The following is a 24,476-nucleotide window of genomic DNA, read 5'->3' on the forward strand; positions in this document are numbered from 1 at the left end:
CTAGGTAGTATAACTTCAAGTGTCAAAAAATAACCATTTAGATGACCACATTGATGTAAAGACAGATAAAATGTGGAGTACAAATTTTAAAATATGTTCTTTCCTGCTAAGATGTAACTGCTTCTGTCTTTACCAAAACAAATAATTTTTGTGGTATTTTTAAGGTGAAGAATTCCTCATATTTGCAAAGCACTCATTTGTAGTATTTTTTTCTTTTATCAGTTATACTTGGTACATTAAAACAGCCCATGAGTGAATTACTATTTTAATAACTGAATTCATTTTTAAGATGCTAACTTTAATTTTACAAATGATGGGCACTTTGTCTTCAGCAAGTTTTCCTTTCTGTTTTAATGTATGCAGTAAAACACACAAAAAGCTAATAATCACCGGCACTAATTAGAGGAGGGGTCAAAGCCATCCTTTTAATACAAAATCATGAAAGCCCATAAAAGAGCTGAGAGAACTTTATAGCTCATGGCAAATATGAAAATCCTAGAACTTCAAGGTGAGAGACTTCAAACAAAAGTAGGAAAGTGCTGAAAGAACAAACAGATTAACAATAAATTAAGAGAACAAGACAATTGCTAAGGACGGCATCGAGGAGCAAAGTCATTACCTCCCAATTCCGGTGCTTTCCTCATGAGCGGCTCCACTCATAGTTACAGTACTTTTATCACGAGTGACTTTGTTTCCTGGTGCAGATGGGAAAGAAAAATGGGAGGGCTGGGAGTGGTGGGGTACAGCCTGTAGTCCCACAGTCAGGAGGCTGAGGCAGGAGGATCCCTGTGAGTTTGAGGCCAGCCTGAGCTACATAGCAGGTCTCTGTCTCAAAAAAAAAACAAGGGCCGGGGATGTAGCTCAGTGGTGCCACCGCCTGCCTCACAAGCGTAAGGTCCTGAGTTCGATCCCCGGTATCAAAAAAAAAAAAAAGAAAAATGGGAGGAAAATCTCAGACAGTCATCTGCTATCGCCTGTCTCGTGTTCCCATTTCCTAAGCATCCCCTTCATCAGTCCATGTTTGCAGTACATGATCTTTAGCCCCTTGTGTGGAGCTGGTCTGTGCACACAAAGCATCGTGATCTCCTTTTCCACCCTCTTCCCTCCCTTCCTCCCCCCATTTCTTTGTGTCCTTCCTATGTGGTAATTGTATATTTTGAGATGTGAATATGCCAGTTTCAGGAGAAAACACTATAATACAAGCCATGTGTGAGTTGGGTGGGTCATTTCCATTAAAGAATAATCTGGATGCAGAAACCATCTTCAGCACTCCGGTAAGAAAACAGTGATTTGATGGGGCAGTTTTTAGAGATGGCTAATGAAGCAGGACAATCCTAATTAAAGCTATCACTGCTCTGCGTGTCCAAAGAGCATCCTGTGACAAATCTCAGAAGAGTAAGAGTAGCAAATGAGAAGAACGCATCAATGCTATGCTCAGCCAACCTAAATGGCACATCGCCTGCCCAGGTCTAGGCCTGACTACGGGGAATTCCTCCAAAGACAGTAACTCAGAGGTAAAAATAACAACCTAGGGCCTGGGATATACCTCAGTGGTGTTGTATGTGCCTGGCAAATGCAAGGTTCTGAGTTCGATTCCTAGTACCAGAAAAAATAATAACGATCTAGTTTCAACATGAATACCCTGTATCTTCTGTTGGATATATATATTTTATTTTAAAGATAAACACGCACAATAGCACCCACCCATAATGCCAGTGCTCAGGGAGGCTGAGGCAGGAGGACCGTGAATTTTCAGCCAGCCTAGGCTGTATAGCAAGCTCAAGAACATCCCAGACTGCCCTGCAAAACAAATAACTACTAACAATAAATCAAAATAATCCTACTCTGTTTGAAAAAAATGTTCAATTCTTGAAATTATGTTAAAATTAAGATGGTACTACACTCAAACTTGGTCAGTGTCTGTGAAGTTACAAAGATCCTAGGACAAAAGCTCTCATCTGCTGAGGTTATTCGTGCAATACAAAGAGAAACAAGAAAAGGAGACACAAGAAAGCCCCTTGCTTCTCAGGCTGGAGCACCCGCTGTTTCCATAGCAGTCGCTGTACCAACTTCTCCACGAAGAGAGGCCCTAACCTGAGTCTCTACCTTGCTTTCAGAACAAATACAGCAAACCTCCAAGCAGGTGCTGCAGGCAGACTCCTGAAAAGTAGAATTCTGGGTCATTTCTCTAGCTCTTCCTTTATGAAAGTATCAGAGCGATTACATGATGTCAAAATACTGCCTGACTGTAATAATGAGTGAGCCTTAAATCTGTCTCTGAAGCCCACAGCTCACTGCGTCCCGGGCAGTGGATTCTCTCCACTCCAGGTTCAGGCCCAGGCCCAGGGCCTGGGATCCAGCGGCTTCTCATCAGAATGAAAAGGCAGAGGAGTGCTACCCAGGAACGCTGGTACCAGAACCATGGAGGCTGGGAGTCCAAACCCACCAACCCCAAGCACCTCACCCTGCACGCCTAAAAGTACAGTCCTGCCACGTGCGGTGACTCACACCCGTAATCCCAGCACCCAAGAGGCTGAGGCAGGAGGACTGCCATGGATTCAAGGCCAGCCTGGGATGGCGGGCTATGTAGGGAGACTCTGTCTCTAAGTAAATAAACAACTCTCCTAACACCACCTGACTGGCCCTAAGACTGGCCCTCAGCATGCTGCTAGGAGCCTGGGTGGATTCCAGTATTGTTTATGCACACTGGGGTCACAGCTAGCTGCTGTGCCCCTTGCTGTCTGGACATCACCTAGTCCACCCCAGGAGCCCAAGCGACAAACAGAGACACACCCACTCCCGCACAGAGCCCAGGCCATCACCTTGCACTGCCATTTCAAATGCAACCCACGAGAGCAGGTGGACAGAAGCAGGCAGCGGACTCTGAGCTGGAGCTCCGAGAGACGAGGTGTTCACCGAGCCATTTCTGTTCCTGGAAGAACCAACGTGGAGATTTCTTCTCGCTTCTGGTGGAAGCCACACATTTGGCAGCAGTTTTAGCAAGGATGGAGACTTTTGCAGAGCCCCGGGTCCCGGGCTGAGCTCTCCTGCACAGCTGGGCAGTGGCCAGGCCCCGAGTGCCCACCTGGGGACACCAGAGCACCATGCGCCCATCCTGCTCCCCACCGAGTGAGCTCCCGTCTGCTCAGCTGCCCCGGCTAAGTCCTGAGAGCTCTGGGAAATCAAGCACAAGGTGGACTTCCCCCAAGCAGTGATCCACTCCTTCTAATTCTGCGTGGATAAGCCACACTTTGTGTATTGATTCTAGAGTGGGACATTTGGGTTGTTTTTATTATTATTATTATTTTGGACACAGGGTTTCACTTTGTGGTTCATGCAGGCCTCAAACTCACTATTTAGCCCAGGTTGGCCTGGAATGGCAGCAGCCTCTCATTTTTCCATTTCTTTTTAAAACAATAATAACATTGTTGCTGTGGACATATTTGGATGCAAGTGTTTGTATGGGTAACTGTATGCATTTTGAGTCTCCATGACTTTGCTTACATACCCTATATTATTATAGTTCTACCCCCTCCTTTCTGGTACTAGAGGTAAGGAATGAACCCAGGCCCTCGTGCATGCTGTGCAAGCACTCTAATACAAAGCTACATTCCCAGCTGCTTTATTTTCTTTTATTGTTATGACAGGGTCTGCAGAGGTTGCTCACGGTGGCCTGGGTCTGCGATCTTCTGGCCTCAGTCTTCCAAGTAGCTGGGATCACAGGCGTGTGCCACTAAGGCCAACTAATAGCCACACTTGGAATCTCGGTAATGAGGCTGTAAAACATCGAAGTTCAAAGACTGGGTCCCAGAGACAAGCTGCCTCCTTTCAGCCCTGAATCATCCCGTCTTAGTTGTGCATGGTTAAGACAAGTTACGTAACCTCACCGGTGTCAGGATCTGCTCACTTAGAGCTAATACTGCTTCCGAATTATTCTTGATAAGAGACAGATGAGTCCAACCCACAGCGCTAGAAAAGACCTGAGTAACAGACTTAACACCAAAACCATATGATGCAAAAGAAAAATGAAACTTTTAAGCAAACAAAAATATGCAGATACGCATTTTGAGCAACAATAACACCATCAGGATTGATAGAGTAGAAATACGCTAAGCTTTGTTTCAGGAAAGAAATACACGGTCACATGATAAGTGGTCCAGAACTGAACAAACTAACAGAGAAGCGGGTCTCAAACAGGGGAGAGCTTCGTACCGCGGGGAGGCTGGGGCTGGGGCTGTAGCTGCCTGGTGGAGAGCAGCCCAGGCCATGGGTTAGATCCCCGCCCAGCAAAGACGTGCTGCACTGTATTGATGTCATTATCCTGGTTGTGATAAGAAGTTTTTCCAAATCTTGCCAGGGGGAGACTCAGGGCAGAGTGGACTTGGACTTTTTACATTACTTCATATAACTGGATGTGAATGCACAAATTATCTTAATACAAATGTCAACTACCAGTACATAATATTCCCAGGTGAGGTGGTGCATGCCTGTAATCCAAGCTACTCAGGAAGCTGAGTCAGGAGGATCGCAAGTTAAAGGTCAGCCTGGGCAACTTAGTGACTCAGCAAGACCCTATCTCGAAATAAGGAGAAAAAATTTTTAGAGATTTTTTAAAATGTTTTAAAAGTTAAAAAAAATAAAAAGGGTTAGGAATGTACTTTAACTCAAAGGCTTTGAGTTCAATATCCAACACTTACGTATAATATATATAACTATAATTATTATATATATGAAATTTGTGATCCCAGAATAAATTGCTAAAACCCTCTGGACTATATGCTTCCATGGGTGGCTTTCACATCCACGTCTTCATACTTAGAGCTGATACTGCTTCTGATTTACAGTTGTGATGGGAGATAAATGACCCCAACTCACAGTGCCAGAAAAGACCTGAGTAACAAAAGACACCATGTAGAAGTTGCTTTATATAAAACCACTGTGACCATCTTCTTCCATCTGCACCCGCAAGACCTCTTCCTACATCTCTGTTATGCTTTGAGAATAGATTATACATTTTCTAGGGAAATCACATTATTGTTTGTTAGGTCCCCCTGGGAAACACAAAGACAAAGGAATCAGTAACCTCTCCGATACCCAGAGAGAAATCGGATTTAAAAGAAACACCTGCAGTAATTTAGTGAGGCAGCTCATTGGTTCCCGCTACGAGTCCTTCAAAACACTTCACCGTTGTTTATCCATCTTGTATTTTCATTCCCAGATTTTTCAGAGTCTGTTCTGAACACTCTTCCGTAAGTATAAAACAGAGAGTTCCAACTTTTTCAAACTCCAGGCAGGTTGTTACTATTGCTGAACTTACTTTCCACGAAAGGGTAAACTCTCCCTGCTACTCTGCACTGTGAAGGGTGACACGTGTAACTAAAGGGAGAAAGTGTAAGTTGAAGCTGATACAATGTACTACTCTGGAGTAGGCGACCCCAAATCAATGTTATCGAGCAAAGATGAAATAGCTTAAGCCAGGGATCGTGCACTGTACAGTGCAGGGTCTGAATCCTGCTGGGAATAATCAAGCTTGGGCACCGCGGTCTCCGCTGTCCCCTTCTGCACCTTCTCTCCTGCCATGGCCAGCCCAGCCGTGCTGGCCAAACTCACCCTCTCACGTCACAGAGTTCACTACGCTGGCAGCAGGCCGAGGCAGCGCCTGGCGCTCTGGACCCGGGAAACACTGTACGCTTGGCACAATCACTTGTGGTTGTGTTCTGCAGCGGTGTTTCCAAGATAACCAGTGGCTGCACTTGGCAACCCGGCTCTCCCACACTTAGGGCTGCAGCTGTAAAGCTGGCTTGGCGATGCTTGCCTGCTGTGGGTGTAACAGGCAGGTTGGTGGCATCACTGAGAAAGGGTTATTCTCACGAACCAGTCCTGACAGCTGGTCCCAAGTTTTGGCCTGTCCCCATATTAGGAGACAATTACATGAAAATAGTTCATTGGGTTATTTACAAAACAAAGAAAACTGTATCTCAACACCTAAACCATGGTAGCACATGCCTGTAATTCCAGCATTCTGGGAGGCCGAGGCAGGAGGACTGCAAGTTCAAACCCAGCCTGAGCAATTTAGTGATGAAATGTAAAGAGACTCTGTCTCAAACAACAGCAAAACAACAAAACAAACCACTGAACTTGTATTAGAAGCATTCACAGCATTAAAAAGTAGATCTAATGTTTTGCAAATACCAGAGAGTCTATAATACTAACAAGTCTACATCATCAAACATCCATAGCTTTGGAAGTTTTTATTTCCAGCAATTTCATAATAATTCACTGACATGGATTACAGGCAGGATGAAAACTAGTTTCTGCTAGGTGTGTCTGTGAATCATAAGAAGGGTTTCGTGGCAAGCTCAGCAAACAAGGAAACACTTTTCAGCAGTGGCCCTTGGTTCGCACCGCTGGGTATGGGTGGAGCCCTGGAGGAATCGGCAGAGAAATTCGAGCTTCCACAAGTGAAACCAAAACACTAATTTCAATTTTTGTCAGCAATACAAACCCAGCGCCCCGTGAGGACTCTGGAAGTCTGTCACAGCCAGAATCGCGAGTCCGGGCAGGTGCACTGCACCGGCCCTGGGAGTGACACCGACCTGCCAAAGCTGGGACCACGCGTCACCCGCAGAACTTCACCTCCAGGCCTGACAGCACAGCCCAGGACCAGGAAGGCCTGAAGAGCTCCGCAAGTGCGTGCATTTAAACAAAGCGAGGCACTTCCCTCCTCCCAAGGTAGTTTCTCAACAAACGCTCCCCAAGCAGGCCAAGCCCTCCGTGCCCTGCGCTAACCAATGAGCGGCCTCCCTTCCTAGCGTGGGCGATGGTTTTCCCCTGGGGACCCTGTGCTAGCGCCTCCAGTATCAATGATTGAAACAAACCTAACCACCTTTCCAAAGACCAGAATAGCAAGAGTTACAAATTAAGCTACTGAGGACAAACACCGTCAATCTGATTCATGCAGCATTGTCCGTTATTGTTTTTCCTTCCGTTCACCTATTAAGCTGACAAATGCCTCCTAAACTTCAGTTTAACTCTCCAATCTTTCACCAACACTTCTCTGCTTAGTAACACACGTTCTTAAGAAACCAGTATCTATGGCGTTAAAATCTACACTGTATTCCAAACGCCTTAGGAAGCGCAGATACCTTCCCTTCGGTGTTTCAACTTTCATTAAAATGCAAATGGAATGGTTTCTTTCCCTAGGCAGCAACAATACCCGGAGCCCTAACCCAGCCAACAACAGCTGTGCTCTCCCAGGAGCAACTTCGCCGGCACAGGGTCCCTCCTGCGCGGGTCGCCTCCTGAGGAGTATTTTTTGGACTCGGGTTTGCATTACACTCCGACTGGGGCGGGGAAAGTACAGTGCGCGGTCTGAGCTCTGAAACCCACGCGTGGGTTCTACTCCCGGACGGGCGGTCACCACGAGCGCACTGCGCCGTAGCCGAGACCGACGCCCGGGCACCCGCGCCCGTCGGCGAGTCCGTAACCCGAGGGAGGCGCGTCCCGCGGGCCAGGCCGCACTTTACTTCGCAGCAACAGCAAAGTCCGTAGAAGCGGGGAGGCAGAGGCCCAGGGAGGACGGAGGAAGGGCGGAAGGCGGCGGGGCCCCGCGCCCGCGCCCGCGCCCCTTTGTGTCGCTGTCACTCGCGGCACAAAGCGCGAGCCCCGCGCTGCGCCCGGCCGGCGGCGAGGCCCGGGCGGGGGCGCGGGCGCGGGTCCCAGGTCCCCGCCGGCCCCGCTCGGCTCTGCCCGCCCCCCCCGCCCGTGACACCACGGCGCCCTTGGCCGCCGGCGCGCGGGGAGCGGCGGGGCGGCGGAGCAGGGCCGGCGGAGCGGGGTCTGTGGGCCCGGCCGCCACCCCCGCGGTCTGACCTGTCCCTGCTCCAGCGCCGCTACCGAGGCCTGCGCGCAGCCATCTTGCTGCTCTGCGGCGTGACGTCGCCACGCGGGTCGGGCGGACGGCGGCCAGGCTCAGCCCGGCCTCCCCGCGCCTCCCCGCCTCCCGGCCCGGGCCCCGCGCCCCGCACCCTGCAGCTCCCCCTGCAGCCTCCCCTCGCAGTCCTCCCCTCCCTCCCCCCTTCTTCCCGCCTCTCCCTCTTCCTCCTACACCTGCACCCTCCCTCTCCCACCCTGGCAACCCCCTCCCCGTAACCCTCCCCCTCCCCCTCCTTGAAACTGCCCCCCTCCCCTCCTCTCCCTTCCCCCTCTCTACCTCCTTCCCCCTCCTTCCCCCTTCCTCCTCCTCTCCTGCTCCCCAGGCCTCACTGCAGGGAGGGGGGGTCGGCACCCTGGTGGGGGCGGGGCGGGGCGAGCTGGGGGCCCTGAGTCTCCAGCTCGAGTCCCCTGGGCAGGGGTCCCTGGCGGGAGAGAGCGTGGGCAGCCCAGGGCTGAGGCGCCGGGCTGCAGGGTGTGGTGTGAGGCTTTCCAGGGGCGAGCCCTGCCACTCCTGGAGGCTTCTGTGCCCTACCGCACCCAGCTGCAGGGGCACGCTCCCCACCTGCTCACCTTTGAAGCCCTGCCTTGCGCCCCACCCTGTGGTGCCTGCCCCCCAGGGTGCGAACCCAGTGCCCTTTGGGTCCCCAGCCCCGCATCCTCCCTCTCCACGGAGACTGGGGCGCGGGGCGCTGTCCACCCAGCTGGTCCCTTTAGGACGCGGGACCCAGCCGGTCCGTGGCCACCTGCGCCCCCGGGCCCGCTTCTCCTCTGCTGGGGTGAGAACCCTCAGTGGGGCTCCGAGGGGGCCTGGGGAGGTCCCTGACCCGGGTACCCGAGGTCACCAGAGACCGCAGCGGCACCCTTGGACTGCACCCTCTCTGGCAGGGCAGCCCGTGCTCCTGCTGGCCCCAGCTTGCCTCTCCTTTCAGCTCTCTTTCTATCCTTAACTTTCTGTTTTCTCTGAAGATGCGCTAAGAGAGGGAGCCCCATGAATTGCCGGGTGGTTTGGGGAGACCCGCCCATCTTTCAAAGGCTCTTGGGACCTACATTTAAATCTCATGTAGGTGATTTGGGCACATCTTACCTGGGCCCAGTGGCGCCCAGAGTTGTGTCCAGTGAAGCCCTGTCGTTTCTTTTGGTCTTGAGCGCCATGCAGTACACAGAGTGGGCCTGTACTCCCAGCTACTCTGAAGACTGAGGCAGGAGGATCACTTGAACTCAAGGCTTCTAGTACAGCCTGGGCAACATAGAGACCCTAACCCTAAGAAGATAGGAGTCAGGTCTTTTCCTAATGCTGTGAAGTGCTGGTATTTCCTCTGGGTGAACCGATTAAAAGGACTCTTTTCGAGTGTCACAGTGTTGCTAAGAAGAGTCTTTAAAGTGACTAATGAAACATTGTTTATTTTTTTTGAAACATTGTTTATTTTGAAACCATCAAATCTCTCATTTTGCTTGCCTGGCAGAACTGCTCATTTCCCCCTACGCCTTTCATGTGAACTGAAATTTCCACCTTTTCTGGCTGCCTAGCAGTGTCGCAGTGTCTATTGGATTCGGTGCTGGAGAGGCCTGAGGGGTCCTGCTCCCTTCTCACCCTAATGCATAACCTTCTGTCAGCTTCTCCCCCTGGGGGCTCCTGTAAATGGCTGTGGGGATTAACCTGCAGCAGGTAAGCACTCAGCAGCAAGGTCTGTTTCCCCCCCACTCCCGACTGCAGCAGTAGCTGAGCAGCTAGGCTGTCTCTCCTTGCCACTGTGTGGGAAATAATGCACTTGTGGGTATTGGATATTAGGGTCTGTATACAGTGGAGCCTTGACTTACGAACTCAATCTGTTCCCGAGGGCTGGTGGTAATTAAAGTTGGTCAATGAAGGCTCAGGCTCCTCTCCAAAGCCTTCAAAGTCTCTCTCCTGCACTCAGGCAGATCTCAGTGTCCTTAGAGAGACACTGGCCCGGGGTTTCCAATGAACCCCACACAGGAAAGGATGCTGTCATGTTCCTTCCAGAACTCTTTACGGGTTAAATCTGTATCTGAGACCATCTGGAAGCACAAGCAGCCGGCATTCGGGTTGTAACTCAAGACTTTATTCGTAAATCAAAACGGAAATTGTGGCCGTAACCCAAGTCCTTCGTATGTCAGGCTGGTCGTAACGCAAGGGTCCACTGTATTTCCTTTGTTGATTTAGATTATAATTGGGAACCGGAGGGCATCTTCTTCTTTCAGTTTTAAAAGCCCCTGCACCTCTGCACAGTAGCAGGAGGCTCTTCTCAAGTCAGGAATCATGTCTGTTTGCAGTTGGTTTTGCAACAGGCCCTCAACTTTCTCCTGGCAGCTTTCTCTTCCACATCCAGCCCCACCTTGGTTCATCCGAGAGGAAATAGATGGCGGTGGTTGGCCACAGTGACTCCTCAAGAACAAAGGCAAGGTTCGGAAGGGCCTCAGGTGGGAGATGCCCATCAGATTCCATTCTGTTGGCTTTGCAGAGCTCTCTCCTCGTGCTGCTCCTGGGGAAGAGGACAGCGAGTACCAGCCGGGCTGCTGTTGGATAGCGCGCACATTCTGAGAGGAACACCCAGCTGGCTTTTATTAATTGTCTGCATTCCCGAGCTTTGTCCTCCTGGCGGTGTGGATAATTTCTGTTTAAAAGACAATTTGCTGTTTTCACAGCAGTCCTGGTTATCAAATTCCTTACCCTTCTTCTTAAACTACAAATAGCAGTGCCGCTTCATCTGCACACAAAGATCCTTGTTCCTGGCCGGGGACAAGTCCCCGACAGAGGTCCGGGTCACCGCCTGTGTGGCCGGCCGTGTGGGCTGTGTGCGTGGCACCTGTTGCCCAGCCCGAGCCTCCCGGCTGGGCTTCTGGACCACTGTCCCTTGAGGAGCCGGCCAGGAAATTCGTTTCACAGCACAATTTCTCTTGTGCCGTCATTATACCAACAACAATAACAACGAGGACAGCATAGTTCCATGCTTAATTCCCTCATCACCTGAAGGCTAGGAAACTGATCTTTCTCTCTGAAACACCGAGAATTGTGGACACAGTGCTCTGGGATAATCGTGTGGTTAAGGAGACCATTACAGCATGGCCTGTGTCCGAATCTCTACAGAGACCGTTCTCCAGTGGCTCCACCATAGGCTCCAGAGACAGCTCAGTGCCCGCTCCCTCCCTCCCGGGCGGGGGCTCTCTGGCTCTCCCTCTCTGGCTTGGTGACTTGGCTGCATTCCAGAGGAAGATGTTTCTGCAACACAGACAGAAGACTAAGTTAGATCCAATCCCAGCACGTGCATGTGAGGGTGAGGCAGGAGGAGTGCTGAGTTCAAGGCCAACCTCAGCTACATAGTGAGAGACCCTGTCTCAAAAATGACAGAGCAACAATACTAAAATACAATAGAGAAGGGAAGAAACCACCAACAAATGACAGTGCAGACATAATCCTTTCCGATAGAAATGAGTATTGGTAATACAAGCCAAACATCAGAATACTCTGAGGGCATTGACATGGTTACTTTTCTTCATATGATTTCTACTTCATTTTTTTCCTGACTTTATTTGATCTGGCTAATTTAACTTAGGAATTTGTTTGTTTGTTTGCTTGAGACAGGGTCTCAGTATGTAGCCCAGGCTGGCCTTGAACTTGCAGCCATCCTCCTGCCTCAGCCTCTTGAGTGCTGGGATTATAGGCATGTGCCACCACACCTGGCTAATTTGGATATTTTTAAGGGACAGATAGAAATGATATGATCCTACATTCTCCAGTGTAGTACACATTGATTTAAAGAGGACAAAGAAACATGAAAGCATAAACCTGTTAGTTTATAGAGAGGACCAGGGTCGTTAGTGGGAAAACATGGTGGCAATTCCTCAGGAATATTGCAGATATGTTGCAAAGCCAGTCTCCCACAATTTGGAGAACATCATTTCTCCACATAAATTCATATTTCACAATCCACTAGTCACTCTTTTTATTCTAATCCAAATTTGGCAACTCACTTAGTATCTTTGTTTGGAGGGAATCATTTTTCAGCTCTTCTGATGAACTTTAATAATGAATACATTTCACCTGTTAGGAATTCACCACTGTACATATAAATAGGACTTGACAGCTTTAAGTCATTTTATGCACTTCATATTTGATTTTTTTCTGTTCATCTTCCACCAATTTTTTGCTACTATCACCAGTACTGAATGATACAGGGATTTTCTGGTCAAAACTCACAATGATTTTCTGTTACCCTGGGCTACACCACCATCATCCCATCCCCATCATCACCGTGGTTGGCTGAGTTGCACGCTGGGGTTCCAGCAGTGGGGCAACTGTCCCATTTGAGGTTTGTCCCCTCTGAGCCCCCGTCCTTGCAGGCTGACTGTGCTGCCATCTCCCAGGGTGGCAGCGAGTGATACCCGGGTTTGCCTGGTGATGCAAGCAGTGTTTGTTGCAGCTGTGACATCAGTGTCCCCATCTCTAACATATATATTTATATGTCCAAACCTCAGCTTACCTCAACTTACTTTTTGTCCCTTGCTTTCCACCCTGTTTATTTAGTTTCTAATTATTTTTTCTTTTGTACCAGGGATCGAACTCAGGACCTTGTGCTTGTGAGGCAGGCAGCGGAACCACTGAGCTAAATCCCTGGCCCTTGTTTTTTGGGGTTTTTTTTACCCATTTGATCAGATTTATTGTTTAGCAACTGATGCGTATTTTAAATGCTTAATAATAATTGTATTCATTATATTTGTGATCGTTTAACTTTCTCATGGAGAAAAAGAAACGCAGGCATAAAATACCTGCTGGGCCTTCCACATAGTTTTAGTTTTTACAGATACTTGGAGCCCGTGTCTACACGGTGGGCAAAGAGGCACCACCAGGTGACCAGGCCCGGGTTGTGACCTTTGACCCACTGCTCAGTCCATCTCAGGATCTGGTTTCTGTTGTCCTCCCGCTCTTCAGGCATATTGCTGGGCAGCTGGTGCACAGTGTCTTCCTTGTATGGTAACATGGCCTCTTCATAAAGAACGTGAAAAATCTCACACTCGATCTTGTCTCCTAGTTTCTTCTCATTATATCCCCTTGTTTCAAGTCTTTTTGTGCAATATACTGTTATCTGTTCTCAACCCAAAAACTGCATGAAGCCATCATTCAGGAAAGAAATCCCAACCATGGTAGTCAACAGTAACTCCACCTTCTGCCCTGTGGTTCTCTAACTCATCAACCACTTTTTCTTCATCTAAAATGGGACACTCATACTCTTCATCCATCGTAGCCATGGTATAACGCCCCTTCTTGAGCTACATCACCCACATTAATGTACTTTAGTCCTGATCTGGATGCAAGTTCTTTGCCTAGTGTGGATTTTCCAACTCCTGGTGTACCGGTGAGCAGGATGTTCGGAAGCACCATAGTTCCCGAGGCCGCGGCCCGGGTGCGTCAGCTCGCTCTACTCCCTTGTTTTGTTTTCTTGAGGCAGGGTCTCGCTGTGTAGCCCAGGCTGGCCTCAAACTCACCACAATCCTCCTGCCTCAGCCTCCCAAGTGCTGGGATCACAGCTGCGTGCCACCTGACCTGGTTTCCAATTTTGTGCTAGGAAGTTGGGCTGCTTGGCCCCTCTGGAAGAGTGATTCCACCCAGGGAATAAAGACGAGCGCTGCAAGCCCTCCCTGCCAGCCGCTCCAGTGCGCCGTCTCGGCGAGGTGACCGGGCCTGCGAGGTCAGCTGGGAGAGGCACAGAGAGCCCGGCCCCGCCCCTCGCCGCATCCCACACCCTGCGCTCGGAGGGGACTCCGCGTCATCTCTGCCAGGCTCGCTGGCGAGCAGGGACAAGGCCTCCCTTCAGAGGTGCCTGGCCCGGGGAGAGCCCGAGGCCTGGGTCGCAGTCCCCGAGGAGCGCCTCACTTGGCTGCTGCTGCCCGGCGACGGTGACGAGAGCAGGCCGGGCCTCGGGTCGGCCCCAGGCGCCCTTCTCTGGCCTGGGAGAGGCCGGAAGTGAAGATGCCTGTCAGATCTGAGGAAGTGGAGCCCTTGAGAATCCCTGGGATGTGTTACTGCGTGCAGAGGAAAGAACAGCATTTAGTGTTTCCTGGGGTGGCCGAGGCAGGAGGATCTCCCAGTTCAAGGCGAGGCTGGGCTACACGGTGAGTTAAAGGCCAATGTGAACCACGTAGTGAGACCCGAAAAACAAAAACTGACAAACAAAACCCGCCTAGCGCTTGCTGCTGTTATGGCCCGCTGAGGTTATCGCCAGCTGAGGACACCGCTGCTTACCGCTTACCGCTTACCGCTCACAGCGCCTGCTAGGAGGGGCGAGGACCCTGAGCGTCTGCAGCCTGCTCAGCCTCCTCTCTGGGAGACCCCTCCGCGGGTGCTGCCCGCTTCATGTTTTTGGCTCAAGCCTTATGAATTCTCCTGGGATAGTAAAAGAGAATCCTGGAGAAAGTGAAAAGTAGCTGCTGAACAACGGCTGTGACCGTGAGTGCAGAAGAAAGATCCTGGGGAACCAGGGGTGCTCGGATAGGGGCAGCCCGAGCAGTGCAGAGGGATCTGAGTCACCTGAGCCCAACGTGTGACGAATCTTTTGATGTTCTTGTTCTCATGGGAAGATTATATTGGTTGAGTTGGTCAGAATGTTCTAAAATTTTGTCGGGCATCATGGCTCGTGCCTGTCATCCTAGCAGTCCGGAGGCTGAGGCAGAAGGATTGCTGTGAGTTCAAGACCAGACTTGAACTACATAGCAAGACCCTGTCTCAAAAAGCCAAACAAGAATTTTTTTTCCTGAAATTTGAAAATCAAACCATACAGAACAGTTGGAGAAGAAAGAAAAGTAAGTAAAGGGGTCAAGCAGAAGTGTTTGGCTTGGATTCTCTTCCTGTGCTCTGGTGCATTTTCATGCTTTCTCACGACGGTGTGGTGTGCAGACTCTTGCACGCTGGTGTGCAGCCACGCAGAGCCCAGGGATGTGGGAGCAGCGCCAGCCCCTGCTGAACTTGCCTTCGTCTTCGATGATGATGGGGTCCCCACTGGTGACAGCCCTGTATCCCCGCCAGGCAGTTGCCTTTGGCTCGCAGTGACTTTCGCCCCAAGAGAGTGAATGGTGTCCACACAGTGAGCACACGCTGGCTCCTGACAGAGGCTGAGTTAGGTGAACGAAGCGCATTCCAGGAGCACCTGAAATCCATCCCAGAGGGTCAGTTCGAAGGGCCCCAGCTTCCCCTTCGCTCAAGTCCTCAGGGCACGGAGCTCAAGGGGGCTGGGTGGGGAGGAGTAGATTATATCTCTCACCTGGGAAGGGGTAAAGTCACGATCTCATAGGCTGAGGGTGGCTGTCAAGGTAGAGACGGTGTGAATTCAAAAATGGACACTGAAAAGTTTAGGAAGAAGTCGGTGTGATAGCGTGCATCTGTAATCACAGCACTCCGGGAAGCTGAGGCTGGAGGATCCCAGGTCAACTTGGACTCCCTGCTGGGCAACTTAGTGACTTTGAGAGATCCTGTTTGAAAAAACTAAATGAGAGGAACTAGTAAAAGTATACTTACTGGAAGTGTATACCTCAGTCTGCTGTGAGTAGACAGGGCCCCAGACTGCAGTTCCAGACTGCTGCTGGTAACCTATGGAAAGCCTTGACCTGTTCATTTGTTTGTTTGTTTGGAGATAGAGCCTCACTACGTAGCCCCTGCTGGGCTTGGACTGGGGGTCTCAGGTGCTGCGGTCAGAGGCAAGGGCACCACGCCCTGCTACTATTTTCTTTAGAGGAGGAGGAGGAAGATGGGGAGGATGAAGGGGAGACCAAGCAGTTGGAATGTGAAGACAGAGCCTCACATTTTCAAAAAGAAAACAATTTTTTTAAGAACCATGAACTTACTGAAAGGTTTCCCGTTTTACTGATGGAGTTTGGAGGGGCGGGGTGTGATAGATTCACTGCAGTTTCAAATTCACAGGTTTTCTAGTGGACCCAAGCTCAGAGTGAAGCCAGTCTGGAGTCAGGGAAGTGCTGTGCCACGTCTCACGAGAAGGCAAGTCTCTGACAAGTCTGGCACAGCCCGCCCTGCAGCAGGCAGCTCAGCTACCGCATAGTCTGTTCCTCCCTCCCTTCCTTGTGTTCATTTCATTTTCTGTACTGAGGATTGAACTCAGGGCCTTAACACAGCTACATCTGCAGCCTTTTTTTGTTTTGACACAGGGTCTGGCTGAGTCACCACATTGCCTAGGCTGGGCTCTGAAATTTCAGTCCTGCCCTGGCCTCCCAGAGCGCTAGGGCTGCAGGCGTGTGCCACCACGCCCAGCCGTTCTTTCTCACTGAGCTGCAGCTCCACAGCATACATTGTCTGTGGTGGATTACAATACAGTCTCTCTTCTTTCCTAAGATCTGTCTTTTACTTCTTAGATTTAAGTTTTTCAAATAAGAGAAGCCATGCAAATGTAATGCTTTTCTAGAATTATTAGGGAAAACAATCCCATCTCAATTCACAAGAGAGAAAGGCTGCCCCTTGAGGGTGAGTCTGTGTGCTCTGGGCCTTCCTGGGGGTCTCACTCATCTCCCACTGACCCTGGGCAGACAGAAGGTGCAGCCGAGATCGGCGTACGAGAGGGGCCGTGTGTGCTTCGCCCTGCTGTCGCCCAGCCCCTCGCTCTGAGCCGTGATCTCTCTCTCTCTCTCTCTCTGTCTCTCTCTCTGTCTCTCTCTCTCTCTCTCTCTCTCTCTGTTTTAGGCAAACCACTGTGTTCACCTCCAGAAACAGACATGAGTGGGAAATAGGAATCCACATTTTTGGTTTGGTTTGGTTTTTGAGATAGGGTCTCAGTATGCAGTTCAGGCTGGCCTTGAACTCACTGTGTAGCCCAGACTGGTCTGGAACTCACAGCAATCCTCCTGCCTCAGCCTCCTGAGTGCTGGGGTCACAGGCGTGTGCCACCATGCCAGCCTTTGCAGTCCTTGAGAAAGTTGACCACTGGGCTGGGGATTTAGGTCAGTGGTTCCAGCGCCTGCCTCGCAAGTGCAAGGTCCCGAGTTCAATCCCTGGTTCCAAAAAAAAAAAACAAAAAGAAAAAAAATACTTTCAGGAAGAGAAAGTTGATCCCCAAGTGAATCTCCGGGACCTGTTCATTTCCTGCTTTCAGAGGCTGTCGTTGGAAACCAGGCTGTGGTGGCCAGCTGGAAGTGGCCAGGCGTGGGGCAACCTCTGGTGGCCCACGGTGACTGTCCATAAAGCACCACTGGCTTCGCGTGAATCCACGCGGGTATTGGCGAAGAACGCAGTGTGAGAAGGGACTTCCGGCTCCTTGCCACTTCCTGTGTGGTCACAGGACAGCAGCTGCACCCATGATGCCCCGGAGGGGCTCAGCTTGACCACCTTTGCGTCTGCAGAGGGATCCTGGAGGCCCGCTCATACGCAGTTTGGAATCCTGTGACTTTCACCGCACCAGTCCCTGCAGAAATGCAGCTCTTTTATTTGGGGGAGAAAGGGTCTCATCACAGCGGGTGAAGACGTGAATACGAACCCCGATTACTTGTCATCTCTGCACAGGTTTGGCCGCCTGTCGCGTGAGCAACTCCTCTCAGCCAAGAACATGAACAAAGGCCAAGGTTTTGAGGCAAGGTCTGGTTTTCTTGAGAGAGGAGGGAGTCACACAACAAAACACCATTCAAATTCTTTCAACTTTTAAAAACCTTCCAGCCTTATATGGTGGTGCATGCCTGTAATCCCAGCACGTGGGAGGCCGAGGCAGGAGGATCACCAAGAGTTCAAGACCAGGCTGGGCCAGTGACAGTGAGTTCAAGGCCAACCTGGACTACACAGTGAGACCTTGTCTCAAATAAATAAATAAATAAATAAATAAATAGATAGATAAATAGCTTTCAATGAGGTTAATTTTTTGTGGAACAATAGGCATCGAACAGAGAAGTTATATTTATACATTACTGTAAACCATTTTTTAGTTTACTAAATTCTAAACTAGGGGGGAATTATTAGCATCCTTTTTAGGTCTATTACCTTTGTACATAATCCAAATGTCAGTCACCAGAGGGTCCAGGGAAAGCTGCAGTGCATGCTGGGAAGAGGGTCAGAGGGGTCCCAGCATCCTCCTCGCTGGCCATGAAGGTGAGGGATTGGACCCAGACCCAAAGGAAAGGGGGGAGCAGAGGAGATCCCTGAGGAAGGAGGCTGAGTCAGAGCCACGGAAGGGGGTGTGGGGTCCTGAACATGCATCACAGTTTGAAGACTTAGTATGAAAATGCGAAGTGGTAACATGGGAGCTACAAACTGCACGATGACCACAATGACAATTACGAAACTAAAAGGCGACACTCTACACCACACATTCAATCATACAGTTAAACGCTAACAGTCGATGAATGCTAACATGGCTGAGACCTGGCTGTCAACACGTGCATCGTGTGACAGGTGAACAGCATCGGAGACGTGGTCAACATCAGTCTTACTTTTATTTTTTTTGGTACTGGGGATTGAACTCGGGACCTTGCACTTGTGAGGCAGGCGCTGGAGCCACGGAGCTAGATCCCCGGCCCTTACTTTCTTTTCATCAGTTTTACTTTTTAAAAATATATTTAAATTGACAGAACAGCTGGACAGACTTTGGTGCTATCATGTGATTTTTGAGGCAAATAGACACGGAAGAGCTGGGGATGCCTCGCTTTACAGTTACATCGTTTTCTTCTCTCTCTTTGTGGTGCTACCGACTGAATGGAAGACCTTGTTTTGGAGACAGGGTCTCTCTGTGTAGTTCACACTGGCCTTGAACTCACTATGTAGCCCAGGGTGGCCTTGAACTCACAGCGATCCTCCTGCCCCAACCTCCAAGACTTTTGCGCTGAACTCCATCCTCAGTCCTTAAAAAATGTTTTTTTTGAGACCAGGTTTTGTTAGGTCACTAAGTTGCCCAGTCTGGGCTGGAATTTTCAGTCTTCTTGCCTCAGCCTCCCAGAGGCCCGAGGCCTTAGTCATGAAGCGCTAGGAGGAGGTAAGGGAGCACCCTGCGCAAGCGCAGTGCTCTCGAGCGCCCCTGTTTGTGCCCGGCTGCAGCCGGGCCTCCCGCGGCCTTGCCCTGGCCTCTGTCACCCCTCGGTTGCACACAGGGCTGGGCATCCTCAGTGCCCTGTAGGCCACAGTCTGGTGACAACCACACGTCCATCAGCAAGGCTTTCCTCAATGCAAGTCCTGTGCACCACCTCCCTCTACCCTAGGGAGTCCATAAATGAAAATCCCGAGAGGACTGTGTTTGTGGCCAAGCTCCCGGGCTAACCAGGCTACAAATCGACAGGGAGTCAGCCACGCTGAAGTTCCTCGTCCCAGAGTTGAAACCAAGCTGTTTATCTGGACTGTGAGAAGTTAGGATTAGGCAGATCAGCCAGATGGCCAGCAGGATAATGAACTTTCCCCTGCATTAACCCTTGCACTGAAAAGGAACCAGATGTTAACTAAGCATCTATTTTCCTACTCTTCTGTCTCCTTGTCCCTCCCTTACAAGGAAAGCAACCTTTGGGACGGACGGCCTGTCTGCCTCCTTTCTTCAGTGTTCTTGCTTCAGCTTCTCTCTGGCTACAGCACCAGCCCCCTCTGCCCACCCACAGGAAACTTCCATTTTATGGAGGAAGCGTTGCCTACTTCGAGAGATGCACATAAAGCCAATAAGGATCTTTAACTAAACTGCTGTGGTGGTGGGCTGGGGATTTAGCTCAGTGGTTCCAGTGCCTGCCTCACAAGCGCAAGGTCCCGAGTTCAATCCCTGGTACCAAAAAGAAAAAAATTGTTGTGGTTGCCACCTTTGGCAGATATAAATAGTTGTTTTTTTAGCTCAGGCTGGCCTTGAACTTACTATATAGTCCACGCTGCCCTCAAAATCATGGCGAGCCTCCTGCCTCAGCCTCTCAAGTGCTGGGATTGTACCATGCTCAGCATAAATAAGGATTTAAACTTTCTTTAAAGCTCTGCTAGCAATTATTTTTCTATGCAATCCCCTTTACATGTATTGGAAACCCCTTGTTAAGTTAGTAGAGTAATAAGAAACTATACAACTGTAAAATACAAAACAGGTTTTTTCAAAATATTTAAGAATGACTCAGTGGTAGAGTTTTGCTTGGCAGGTGTGAGGTCCTGGGTTTGATCCCCAATACCACAATCAATCAAAACTTTTTCTGTTGTTTTTCTTTGGAGACAAGGTCTCGCTTTGTAGTTCAGGCTGGCTCTGAACTCACTATGTAGTCCAGGCTGGCCTTGAACTTGCAGTGATCCTCCTGCCTCAGCCTCCCGAGTGCTGGGACTATAGACATGCACCACCACACCTGGCAATCAAAAAATTTTTTTGATGGGCCAGGTATTTAGCTCAGTGGTGCCGCTGGCTGCCTTGTAAGGGCAAGGTCCCCTGAGTTCCATTCCGGTAGCAAAAAAAAAAAGAAAAAATTTTTTTGAGACAGCATCTCACTGTGTAATTCAGGCTGGTCTTGAACTCACTATATAGCCCAGGCTGGCCTCAATCTTGTGGTGATCCTCCTGCCTCAGCCTCCCTAGTGCCGGGATTACAGGCACACACTATAATGCCCAGCTATCAATCTACTTTGGACAGGAAAAGAACAACAACTGGCCTGCTTCTCCACTGATGGTGTTGAGTACATCAGAAACGGCCATCCTTTCAGGCCATGAGATGATGAAGATTATTTACTGTAGGCGGCCCGGTCAGCCTGGACTTCCGAGGGCTTCCCACAACCAACACTGCTTTCCCATTTTGGGGCCGGAATCGAACTGTGTCCAGGTGGTTGGAAGGAAGCTCACTCGGAGGACCAGGAGCCCACACGGTGGTGGCCGGGGCTGAGCCGGGGGAGAGACGCCCCGCTAATGTGTGGGCAGCGGGCCCGGGGCCCTTGGAGACAAGCGGGAGTCCCTTGCTTGGGAGGCCTCAGGCTCTGGCTTCTGGCTGCGTGGCTGACTCCGAGAGGCTGAGCTCAGCCAATGCCACAGACTCGCAGGGCACGGCCATCTGACCCCACACACCTGCGCTCTCTACCTTCGAGTCATACTCTGGGCTTTCTAACCCTCCGCTTCCACTGCCACTTCTGAGAGTCACTTCTCTCGCATTTCTCCTCAAAGCAAATCTTGGTATTAAATTTAAGATTCGTTGACCTGTTTGCCAGCAGGTTTTCTCAAGCTTTCATGTGCAGCGTTGGGCTCTGGGGCCCGGATCATTAGGGCTGCAGAAAGGAGAGATAGCAGGCCACAGTTTAGATGGAGCCCTTACTTATCTCCTTCTTGCCCCATCTCTCCGGCTTCGTCTTGCAAGGACATCACTTTGAAATGACCCATCCACTTTGTGCCTTTGGGTCTGCCCTCTTCAGCCTTTTTCTGTCTGTGAAACTAATTTCCTCCCTTCTGAATGCTTCTACTGTATGGAATGAAGCACCTGATTACAGAATCGCTAATAAAGCCAATCACGATATTGAAATGTTACTTCCTCGTCTGACTGTGCAGGTCTTCAGGTTCTGGGTTGTGGCACTGGTGTGTGTCTGGACCCCACTTCAGTTAGCGAGTAACCTGGCTATTGAGGCATCAACACTTGTCCTTGAAATACCTGTAGAAATCACCAGGAAATTGACATTAGGTATAAAAGTCAGATGAATTCTAGTTTCCTGGTGTCTTAGTTACTTTTCTCTCCTTGCTGAGACAAAATACCTGACACCCAAAGCTAAGGTTGGAAAGGTTTATTTAGCTCACAGTGTGTAGAGGTTTCAGTTGGCTGCTCCACAGCAGGGTGACACGGCAGAGGGGCGTCACAGAGGAGAAACAGTCCATGGCAGGCAGACGGCAGCAAAGTGAGCAGGAACACGACCAGCCTCTTTCTGTCCCTCATACCATATCCAGGCTGCTGGGATTAGGGTGGTGCCGAACCAATCCGTGGGCTGATTTAGTAATCACCCACCCTTAATCCTAGCACTGCACCATGAATCAGTCACACACCCTAGGCCCGGCCACCTCTGAAACAGCCCCACCTGTGACCACATGAAGTTCTGAGGGGGACACCTAGACACAAATGATAACATTCTGCCCTGGGCCCCCAAAGACTCCTGCACATCCCTTTATGCAAAAGTCCATCTCCAAGAGTTGCCAAAGTCCTAACAGTCTCAGCACGGCTGACAAGTCCAAGTCTCAAGTCTCCTCTGAGATTTAGGGCAACCTCTTAGCTGCAAGCCCCTGCACAAACGAAAAGAAAGTTAAACCCTTCCAACATTCAATGGCACAAGACAGACATTCCCAGTCCAAAAGTCACAAACAGGGAGATACAAGGGAATGGGCCCAAAGCAAGTCCAAAATCCAGCAAAGCAAACATTAAATCCCAGTTTCACTTACAGCATCTCTGGCAAGCTGTGGCAAGTTGTGAGCCCCAAAGGACTTGGGTGGCTCTGCACGATGGTTGTAGCTCCCACGGCTTTGCTCTGGGGCCAGCTCTGCTCCCTCCTTGCACTTTCCTCAGACGATCCACATCCTGGCTTCTCCACACTTCCGGGGCCTCCACTCACCTCCAGCCTCACACTCACAGCGCCGCGCTCTGCCCTCTCAGGGGCACACTGCCGGGCTCCCAGGCTTTCTTCTGAGTCTGGCAGAAGCCTTCCCCACCCCACAGCTCTCCCATTCTGCCTGCGCCCAAACCAGCGCCACGTGGATGATGCCCAGGGCTGCCGCCAGCTGGAGCGGTAGCTGGGCTTCCTTCTCTCTTGGCTGTAGGGGTCCAGTGCCTCTGAACCCAAACCCGAGGAACAACGTCCCCAGGCTGCTGCCATTCTGGAACACGGAGCTCTGGGGCCCTTCTCAAAGCAAAGTCTTTCACCTTTGCACCTCTGAGGCTGCAAAGGCTGGAGTGCTGCTGGTTCTTGTGATGTCCTCAGGCCATCTTTTCTGTTGTCTTCTTCTGAAACACTTGGCTTTTTCTTGCTAGTCTTTTCAGTGATCAATTTTTCCTGTGTTCCGTCTTTGCAGGCTGCAACTTTACTAGAGCTTCCTTTCTCACCAAACTCACAATGTTTTGAATCATTCTGCTGGGCTCTTTGCTCTTTTTTTTTTTTTTTTTCTTTTTGAGACAAGTTCTTGTATGTAGTCCAGGCTGGCCTCGAACTCCCTATGTAGCCTAGGCTTGCTTTGAACCCATAGCAATCCTCCCGCCTCGGCTTTCTGAGCACCAGGATTATAGTTGTGAACCACCAGACCTGGCTGGGCTCTTTGCTCTTGATTCCTAACACAGATCTGGGTAAAAGCCCCCAACAGTAGCCATGCCACTGCCTCAACATTAGAGTGCCTTGAAATTTCTTCTGCCAGATTAATTAGTCTGCTGCCCTTCATCTCAGTCTCAGGCAAAGTCTCTGGACACGAGCAAAATGCAGACAAACTTTCTGCCAACCCATGACGCACATCATCTGGAATCCAGCAGCCAATGCAGTCCTCCTTCCCAGCAGAAACCTCCTGAGCCTGGCCTTTACAGCCAGGCTTTCTGTCAGCATTCCGGTCTTCTGAGCTCTGACCAGGATGTCCTATCAAGGGGCCAGGGATAGAGCTCAGTGGTGCAGTGCCTGCCTAAGGCATTCCAACTCTTTTTCAGCTGAGATCTCCAAACCTTTCTTAACTCTTCCCCTTCCCACAAGCCAGTTCCAAAGGCTCTTGAGCCACGTGGCCAGGTAATGTCACAGCAACGAGTCCACTTCTCTGGTACAAAATTCTGTCTTGGTTACTTTTCTCTCATTGCTGAGACAAAATACCTGACACCCAAAGTTAAAGGGGGAAAGGTTTATTTAGCTCACAGTTTTCAGAGGTTTCAGTTCATAATCAGCTGGCTCCAAGGCAGGGTACATGGCAGAGGGGATGGCAGAGGAGCAGCAGTTCATGGTGGGCCTAAGGTGGTAAAGCAAGCAAGAGACGACTGCAGCTCTTCCCGTCCCTTACATCTTTTTTTTGTTTTGGTAGCAGGTGTCGAACTCAGGACCTTGTGCTTGCAGGCAGGCACAGTGCCACTGAGCTAAACCCCCGGCCCCTGTCCCATATATCTTATCCAGGCTATATAGGGTGGGTGGCACTCACACCCTTAAACCTAGCCTTGCGCCATGAATCAGTCACACACCCTGGATTCAGCCACCTCTGAGAAGCCCCACCTATGAGTGCACAAGGCTTTGGGGGCATCCAGACACAGCCGCCACACCTGGGCTAGCCAAAAATTCGTTCAAGAAGTATTTATCTGGCGATTACAACACGCCACCCATTGTTCTAGGAGGAGAAAAGATGATTTTTTTTTACTCTTATTCCTACCATTGTAAAGCAAAATCTCCAATCTTTTCTTCCTTAGAAATCACTTTTGCTGTGTTCCAAGTTCATTTCTAATGTAGTTTGGACATGGATTATATAGATACTGAAAGACCTTTTTCAGTTGTGAGCTTTTCCTCTTTCATTGAGTTGTTCAAGTTCCTGGAACTTGGAAATACTTCTGGAGATTCTGTTCAGTGCAATGCTGCTCCAGGATAAAACATTTCACCAACGCAACCCGTGGTAGTAGTTT

The 24,476-nt window shown here is 50.2% G+C and overlaps 1 protein-coding gene and 1 pseudogene across 2 annotated transcripts in view; both read right to left on the reverse strand.

Annotated features, from left to right (window-relative positions):
• Window positions 1-7,945, reverse strand: part of Tet2 (tet methylcytosine dioxygenase 2) — a 97,076-nt gene extending 89,131 nt beyond the window's left edge. Inside the window, exon 1 of one of the 2 annotated variants that reach the window (XM_004866253.4) lies at window positions 7,873-7,945. The gene's annotated coding sequence lies outside the window, so the exon portion shown is untranslated. The remainder of the gene's footprint in view (window positions 1-7,872) is intronic. The other variant, XM_021245477.2, reaches the window with a different exon arrangement.
• A 4,804-nt stretch (window positions 7,946-12,749) lies between these two features.
• On the reverse strand, window positions 12,750-13,369 carry LOC147821902 (adenylate kinase isoenzyme 6 pseudogene; annotated as a pseudogene).
• Between the last annotated feature and the right edge of the window lie 11,107 nt (window positions 13,370-24,476).

Source organism: Heterocephalus glaber, unplaced genomic scaffold, assembly GCF_053883595.1.
Source record: "Heterocephalus glaber isolate CG9 unplaced genomic scaffold, H.glaber_assembly_v1.0 deba00001688, whole genome shotgun sequence".
NCBI classification, from domain to species: Eukaryota; Metazoa; Chordata; class Mammalia; order Rodentia; family Bathyergidae; genus Heterocephalus; species Heterocephalus glaber.